General features: G+C 33.3%; 1 pseudogene across 1 annotated transcript; it reads right to left on the minus strand.

Moving 5' to 3' along the window:
- Positions 1-3,924: 3,924 nt before the first annotated feature.
- Positions 3,925-5,952, minus strand: LOC143554503 (very-long-chain (3R)-3-hydroxyacyl-CoA dehydratase PASTICCINO 2-like; annotated as a pseudogene). The gene is made up of 9 exons (XR_013139030.1): positions 5,881-5,952; positions 5,706-5,795; positions 5,143-5,161; positions 4,971-5,059; positions 4,838-4,891; positions 4,691-4,761; positions 4,508-4,589; positions 4,318-4,414; positions 3,925-4,223 (listed from the first exon to the last, which is right to left on the minus strand). The product of XR_013139030.1 is annotated as a very-long-chain (3R)-3-hydroxyacyl-CoA dehydratase PASTICCINO 2-like (transcript).
- Between the last annotated feature and the right edge of the window lie 2,841 nt (positions 5,953-8,793).

Below are 8,793 nucleotides of genomic sequence, written 5' to 3' on the forward strand. Positions count from 1 at the left end.
GTTAAGTTTTTAAAAGGTTTGTTTCAAACAATTAATGTCGGGTTTTAAATTTTTAAAAATGATTTCTATCTTAGCTAGACCACACACAAATAGGAAAGTGTACATGTCGTATATGTAAAATAGTATCAGTAAGAACTAAGTATTGATCCACAGACACACTTATTTGATTTTTACTACTAATTCGTTGTATTTATTTTAATCGGAAGTAAACATCATAGTACTTTTGGTTTGACAAGTAAATTTTAAAAGAAATTTAAAAGCATAAATTAAAGATATTGTTTTTGGGTTTTTATTTTTTTATAGAGAAAATTGATAAAAGTGTATCATATTGGTTAAAACTCCTCTTAACTTGGTATAACAATTCATTGGTAAACATGTAATATAAGCTTGCTATGGTGATTAAATGTGGGAATAACACCTTATTTCTAAGTCATGTTATTCCATGATAATTAAAAAAATATATATGCATAACTTCATAACCTCCACTAAAACATCATTTTATGCAAGCAAGTGGTTTATATTAAATATTTATAAGGTAACTTAATTTAAAGATGAGACAATCCCTTAAATTACTAAGTAAATTGTTCTTGATATTTTAGTAAAACTAACCTTTGTATTATACTTAAAATACCAATTAAGATTAATTAAGTTGTATATGATTAACCTTAAATTACCAAGTATTAACCCATACAACTCTTAGACAATTATAGAACTCGTGTAATAACCATCCAAGAGTTGTTTGAAATAGGTTCATCAAGAAAACTAGTTAACAAGTTGGCCAGGAGCAAGTACAAAGCAAGTAATCTGATCCTCTTATTAGGACAAAGAGAAAACAGGTTCGAGCTGCAGCAAGAGCATGAAACTCAATATTTCGAGTTAGACCAATAAAGAATGAAGAAAGCAAAAAAAAACAATTAAGAACTCAAGAAGAAGCAAGAAAGAACAAGAAGAAGGAACGATCATGACCCATGTGGTTCAATCGGGAAAACAGCAAGAGAACGGTTCGTTTTCAGGATTAAGGGGGAAAACAGCAAGAGAAGGTAACCCTAAAACAAGTTATTAAGAAAGTTAAAGGGTCGGTTTTAAAAGAAAAGTGAAAGTTGAAGGGGTGTGTTTCTAAAGAGTATAAAACTAATTAGTGTTTAGAGTTATCGGTTAGTAGGTTTCTTAAATTGCATGTTTATCTAGTTGATTGAATTACTAGATATATTAATATAGTTTGAGTCATAGTATGTTTAAAAAGTTATTTAATATACATAAATGTTAAGGGTATGTAATTAGTGTCAAGAATTATAATAAACAGAAAAGAGTCGATCATACTGTTATATTTAATATACATAGATGGTTAAGTACTTGAAAGGCGTAGCTTGCACTCGAAAAATCTTGAGAAGTTGAACCAGCCTTCCCTTGAGTTACAGGTGATCATACTGTTATATTTTTGTTTCTTTATACTTAGGTACTCTAGATATTATATCCTGATTAACTATCAGAGACTATATATAATAATAATTTCTGTTTTAATAAATTTGATTATGTGAGTGGCTTCAGTTAGAGATTTAATTTATTTATTTATTTATTTATGTATTATTATTGTTATTATTATTATTATTTTTTTTTTTTGCAGCCTATGTATAAAGATTTCATTTTGTTTTACAGCTGGTTGAAGACGCCAACTATGCCAACTTAGTTAACGAAGTTGCAGAAAGAACCCTTCAATTAAGGTCTATTCATTCACATATATATACAGACACATACGGATTAATATAGAGAATGCATATGTATGTGGTATATTCCTGCAGCCTTTTACGTTGCAAATGATCATTTTGTAGCTATTTAACAACTTGCTTAAGGTCTGCAAAACATGCAGGAAGTGAAACTCATGGAGGAGAATGACAAATTAAGACAAGTACAAGTCGTGCGCTCTAAGGTATAGCTAGTGTTCTTTCTCCTGTTTCAACTCTCTCTTATTAAGAAAACAAACAAAGAATTTCTTTAAAAACCATTTGTTAAATTTTCCGTTCACATAAAAGAGTGATATGACCTTTTCAGTTATTATTCTAGACAGGTTAAACAAACTATTTTTTCACTTTTTTGGCCGTGTGTATGTGTTGCTAATTTGCATTTTGGAATGAAGCTTATGCAGATGTCTAATGCTCAGATACGAATAATTGATGATTCGTGTGGCAATGGTGATTCTTCGGAATCTACTAATATCTGCAACTCCACTGGTTTTCTAGGATTATGAAAGCTCTGGTACATCGGGTGAGTACATCTCCTGTTTGAACAATTTTTAACCAAAATATAAATTCATTTGAGAATAAGTTTATTTGAATTCTTTGGTCCCCATTTACGTCTAACCATGTTCAATTACTGTCGTACAAAATAAGAGGAAAAAATGGTTACAACTTACAAATTTTATTAAATGTTATTGTATAGTTGGTTAGTAACCATTCATTTAGGTTTTGGCTAGAATCTTTCTTTAGTGGGTGATTAAATTGAACTCCCCATTCTTGTGGATGGTGATAACTAAATGGGTATGGTCCACAGTAGTGGAACCATGTGTGCAGTATGGTTGTGATTGGGAACAGTAATGCAACTTGCTAAGGTTTAGCTCTGATGCGGATGGGGTAGGTGGTCTGATTAGCTGATGATCTTCATCTGACCCGGTTCTATAATTGGCGCCCGACCTTGATCATACTCCTTGACTCATCCTTACCTCCAAAAAGGTGGACCATGTATCAGTCATGTATGTGCTTGTGATTTAAAAGATTGGTCTTCAATTTTTAGGTGTCTGTTTATCCAAGTCATTATTTTATTTTTCTATGAAAGGTCAAAGGAAATGCCATAAAACTAAAAAGGAGTCCAGCCAGAGACTAGACACCATCTAATGAGGAAACCAATGCAAACACACCCAAAAATAGAACCAAAGAAACAGCCCCTGCTAAGCACAGATAAATGGAGCTAAAAAAACCTTCTGCAACTTTCAAATCATAAATACCTTCAACCACTAGAGCCATCTCACAAATAGATATAACAGCCACCCTCGGACAACCAGACTGACCTTGTATCATGCACCAACCATATACCATTCTCCCTTGCTTTTAGTAAAAATATGTGCTGATTCGACCTCACCAATATAAAACAGCCCTCTCTAAATCCGCTAGTGTTTTAATTTGCTTGATCAAACTGGTCCCAAACCACCATATACTCTCTTTCTACCTCACATACACCCATCCGCTACCCACAACACGCACACCAAAAGTAAAAATGCCCCAAAAACTTACCCATCCAGGAACAAAGATCATCCAACTATCATAACTAAAGAGTAATAAACCTTCCAAATCTTGAGATTAAATTAGCAAAGCAATCTGTTCATTATGAAGAACTCAAAACCATCTAAATGCCCCCTGTGCTTTTAACTTGAGTCTGTATCGATCCTTTGTTTGTTCCTCCATTTCTAATACTATATTAAAAGAAGTTTAATAATTGTTGCATGTAACATGACATTAAAACTAATAATAATAATAAAAACATATTTTTATGTTTTAGAGCATTGATAATATATATTCGGATTTTTTTATTAACTTTGTGGAATGGCTAATGCTTCATGCAAGCATATTTTTATGTTTTAGAGCATTGATAATATATATTCGGATTTTTTGAGGTGGTACAAAACCCAAAAATCAAAACCATGAACAGACCTAAATTACTACAGTTCAGGTTTAGGTGTTCTCGGGTCGAGTTTAAGTTAAAAGTGACATGTGCACTTTACACAATGTTTTGTTCATTTAACAATTGTACACAATGTTTTACTGGTTTGATGTTAAAAAAGTAAATAAGTTTGACTTGATTTTTTTATTCACAACACTGAACAGAACCAATTACATATTTGATTTATATGAATCACATCCAAACATAAGAAAATGATGAAGTAAATGATTTTATTGGTAAAGCCATAAAGGTACACTTTATCACCAAACCAATAATATTTCTTTTCCCCAAGTATTGATAGCATTCCATCTATGGGCTGTGTAACAAAATAATTTAGGCTCCAAACTTTAAAACACAAAAGCATACTAAAACACAAAGATACACCAACAAACAACAAGCGGCCATACAAAACTTTAATTTATCGGCTACAAACTTCGAACATTACTCCTTTTTCGGTTTCTTGAGAGCTTTCTTTCTCTGTCCAAGCATGTAACCATACAAGTGCGGAATCCCTGCAAAAAAATTGTTCATATAATTTAATAAAAATATCATTCACAAACTTATACATAGATCATTGATGTCATAACTAATAAGTAATAACCTTACCTGGTAAATAAATTGCAAGCACAACAATTGTGCAATAAAAATAATCAAATGAAAAGTTCCATTTGTTTGGCATCCTTACAGAATACAATCCGGATTCCTGAACAACAAACAAAAGTATTTATTAAAGACAAAACACCAAATATATATACGTATACAGGTTCATAATAGTAGGGATGTATAGACTTGTTACCTTCATATAAGGTAACGCGCTATAAATCATACCAATTTCACTCGATATACCAGTCGGATACAACACCAAGAAAGTGCTATACCTGCACAAGTAACGGAAATAGATTACTACTAATATGACCATTATAAATCAATAATGGAAACATAAATTTTAACTAGGATGGTCCATGCATCGAGGTCAAACCTGAGCCATAACAGCCAGTATGGAGTAGAACCAAATGCCTCCTTTGTTCCAAAGAAAGAGTACCGGATAATCTAATCATCAAACCCAAAAATATATTTTTTAAAACGTTTTAACCAAATTAGCAGTTAACAGCCATCCAAGACTTACCTCGGTTATACCCCAGCTGACGACCAAAGAGCTGATAAGAGGATGTTTTTGAACCTGCCACCATCCATCTTTATTCTCAATAATCGTATTTAGAACCGAAACGATCGAAATAAATAACAAGGAGATTAATAACCTCAGGAAAGCTATACAGGATTCCCCATACCAAATACAATCTCGAACTTATTTGAGGCAGTGTTGCTGAAACGGGCGATCTAACCAAACCTTTTGATGCCAGAAACAACACAAGATAAGAAACCCGCGTTTATTAATAATAAAAAAAGGTTATCAACAATATAAAAACTCACCTACAATACCATGTAGAATCTGTTCCAAAGGTTAGCAAAAGGCACGAAATGAAAACGATAACGGGTCAAAATTCATCCATGGAAAAATCATAACTTTATGCACACATGAACTATAAGTATATAATGGTTGTAAAAATCCCACCTAGCCTCCGATTAATCCCTGATTAATCGCTAGTCCCTACCCCACATATTATAGTTCCCGACTAATCGCTGTTTGGTCAAACTCGGTCCAAATTGAGAAAAATCATATATAAATTTGATACATATTTGTATATTTCACAAACTACATATAAATTCCAATTCGATTAATCGGGATCAATCGATGGTCCCTACCCCGCCGTCTGACTAGCTCCGGGATTAATACCGCCTGACCAGCGCCTAGCAAGTATATGAAATAAACTCTTAACACTAGTCAAATCACAATTATCCAATACTTTTTGACAATTGTTCTATAACTGGAAAGCAAAAGCATATACTTTCCCATCTTTCAAATTTCAAGATTGCCCACAACAGAAACAATTTTTTAAAAATAAATCTTGAATCAAACAAGGGTTTTGCAGTACCTCTAAAAAGGCAGCAGATTGAGCAAATAAAAGGGGTTTCTCTACCCAGATTCCTTTAGAGTTTTCAAGGTCAAAAACAACACTTGAAACCTAAAACAGAGAGATTAAGATTAAGATAAGATATGAAATTATGAACCGAAAGAAGGGTGGGTTATTAATGGGAATATGAACTTACCATCCGGCGAAGACAACCCAGTTGTAAGTGGTGAGATAGATTCGCCGGAGACCGGACAAGAACCCTGCCATTGCTTAGATCCAGATGTAGGCAAATGGGTATTAAATGGCGAGAAGATGTAAGTGGAAATTGAAATGAAAAGAAATGGCATTAAATTGATTTAGGTGGGTAGATGCACCCAACGTGGGTTTTAAGTCCAGTAGAGTAAGTAGTCCACCAACATATATCTTTTTTATGATTTTCTATCAATATAGATTGGGTGGGGATGGCCGTCAAAAGTATGCTAATACATGTCCAATAATTATCTGTCTCGGTGTAATTGTCATTCTGGTTTAATGTTACGGGGTGATAGTTTAGATCTTAGATCCTAAGATTCACATGTAAAACCTGACTCAATAAGCTTGTTGCACAGTGATGGGTTTCCTCACTAATTGCGTTTTTCGGTGAGTCATGCTTAGAGTTTTAAAATCAGTATCCACAGTTGATATCTCGTCACAACAAAGGTCCCGCGGGTATTAGGGGTCGTTTCAAACATTGTTAAAAAAAATTGTCGGTATTCGGTACCTGTTGGTATCAGCCATCAGGTATACCTATTTGTTTGTCAGAAACATATTCGTTGGGATTTTCAAATACACTTTTTCTTCCTATTCTAGATTTTTATATAATTTTATGTTCTTAACAACTATATTGTCTAATCCGTTTCATACCCGCCAAACTTTGTAAAACTAATCTCATAGTTGGTCATTCATCCTGTTAGTTAGAGTTTGTTTCATATGCATATACGCATGAAGTTATAATTTTTCCATGGATGAATTTTGACCCGTTATCGTTTCAGTCCAAAAGGTTTCGAGTTTTGGGTTTGCCCATCGGATTCGTGTTCAATTACTATCCTTACGTATAACAACATAGCCCATTTAACTAGACAAGCCAAATCGACTGAAGGCTTGTAAATTTTTGTAACAAAAATATTATTTTAATATTAAAACTTAAACATTACCGTTACATATGTAAGGCAAATAGGCAAAAAAAAAAAATAGTGTGTCCATCCCATTTGATACGTTTGTAATTAATTTCTAAATGGGTCATAATGAGTTGATAGGTTGTATTGATGGGTTAAATGGGTCGTAGGTGGGTTGATCTGTTGACTTTATAAAAAAGATTATGTATTTTTATTCTAATTTTGAACGGTTGAGGACAATGTGTTTAAGTAAAGAGTTAAACGGGTCGAACGAACGTAATTACTTTCTTTTTATTAAAAGTAATTACTTTCTTTTTATTAAAAGTTAGTGAAAAGAGAATCTATATTTGAATTGTCTTTTTTTTTTCTATTGTATTTATTTATCCAACCCCCCACCACCACCACACCCAGTCTAGAGATGGGCAAAAAAACCGGTTGGTGAACCGGTTCAACGGTTTAAACCGAAAATCGGTTTTTACAAAAACCGGTTATTTAAAAACCGGTTTGACCGGTTTAGTAACCGCCGGTTCGTATATCGGTTACAAGTTCTAGAGAAAAAACCGGTTACTGAACCGGTTATGGAAAAAACCGGTTAATTTTAAAACCGGTTATTATGAAAAAAACCGGTTATTAACCGGTTATTTAAAAAAAAAAAACCGGTTAATTAAAAAAACCAGTTATTAACCGGTTCTAACCGGTTTCTAAACCGGTCCTAACCGGTTAGACCGGTCCGAGTTTTGCACCAAAAAAACCGGTTAATAAACCGGTCCGGTTATTTAAAAACCGGTTTTTATCCAGGCCAAGAAAAACCGGTCCGGTTATTAACCGAACCGGTTTTTTTTAAAAAACCGATTTGTGCACCTCTAACACCCACCCAGCCACCCACACACACAAAAGTAATAAAAAGTAAATAGTTATGGAAGCCGTTCGAATCCATATGAGAGTCCAAGATCCAACAAGCTTAATATGACAATATAAAAATATCATTTTTGTGTCATGTTTTGTTATATTTCACATAAGGACAAAATTACCACATCTTTTATGAAGCGGGTCTTTTAAGCGTTAGAACACTAATGGATTCAGTTGCTCAAGAAGGAAGTAGATATAAAAGAAAAACATATAAATTACAAGCTCATGATGAAAATGAAGTACATCAATAGACCCAATTCAACCATTGCATATTTGACCTATTTTTCAAACATAAGAGATTGTTTACATTGACTTCCTCCGCGATGTTATTCCAACTCAATATCAAGTTGTTGAAGAGTTTGTTGAATATTTTTCTCTAGCCTTTTAAAAAGCCAAAAACGTAGCCGAGATAATTCCCTGAATAACAGTTCTCTATGCTCCGCTTCTGATAATAAAAAAAGGAATATAACAGATCTTTTGTCATTGGGTTATCCCGGATAGCCGAATTTTATTCGTTGATCGTTCAAAAAACAAAAGAACACACAATAGATCTTTTATTAATCAATAAGCCATCTCTTATGCACAATGAATTTATACCACTCCAAACTGCATTTGCAGTGCTACACGAAATAAGAACTTGTTCCAAAGACTCCCTCCCAACACCGTATATAAAACAATTCGGATTTCCTATAGAAAGATTTCTTTTGATTAGTTCATCTTTTATATGAATTTTGCTAAGAGCTGCTCTAACCAAAAAAAATAACTTTTATCGAAACCACTTTATCCAATCATGAGCGTATGTAGCCAAAACAAACATGTCTTTTTTTCAATATTTCCTATGACAAACCGTATCGAGGATTGACCCAAAGGAGATCCCCATCACAACTCCAAGCATGAAAATGATAATTTGTTTTATGTTTTTCTAACTTTTCTTCATAATTAAGTTATACGGATTTGACAAATTTTGATTGTTAAAATTTCCAATAATCTAGATTATTATTTTGATCAACAGAAGGTGGTCAAGGTTTGCATCCTACTTAGTAGCC

This window comes from Bidens hawaiensis, unplaced genomic scaffold (genome assembly GCF_021521415.1).
Source record: "Bidens hawaiensis isolate Kalapana, Puna unplaced genomic scaffold, B.hawaiensis_p1.1 tig00017718_1, whole genome shotgun sequence".
In the NCBI taxonomy this organism is placed as follows: Eukaryota; Viridiplantae; Streptophyta; class Magnoliopsida; order Asterales; family Asteraceae; genus Bidens; species Bidens hawaiensis.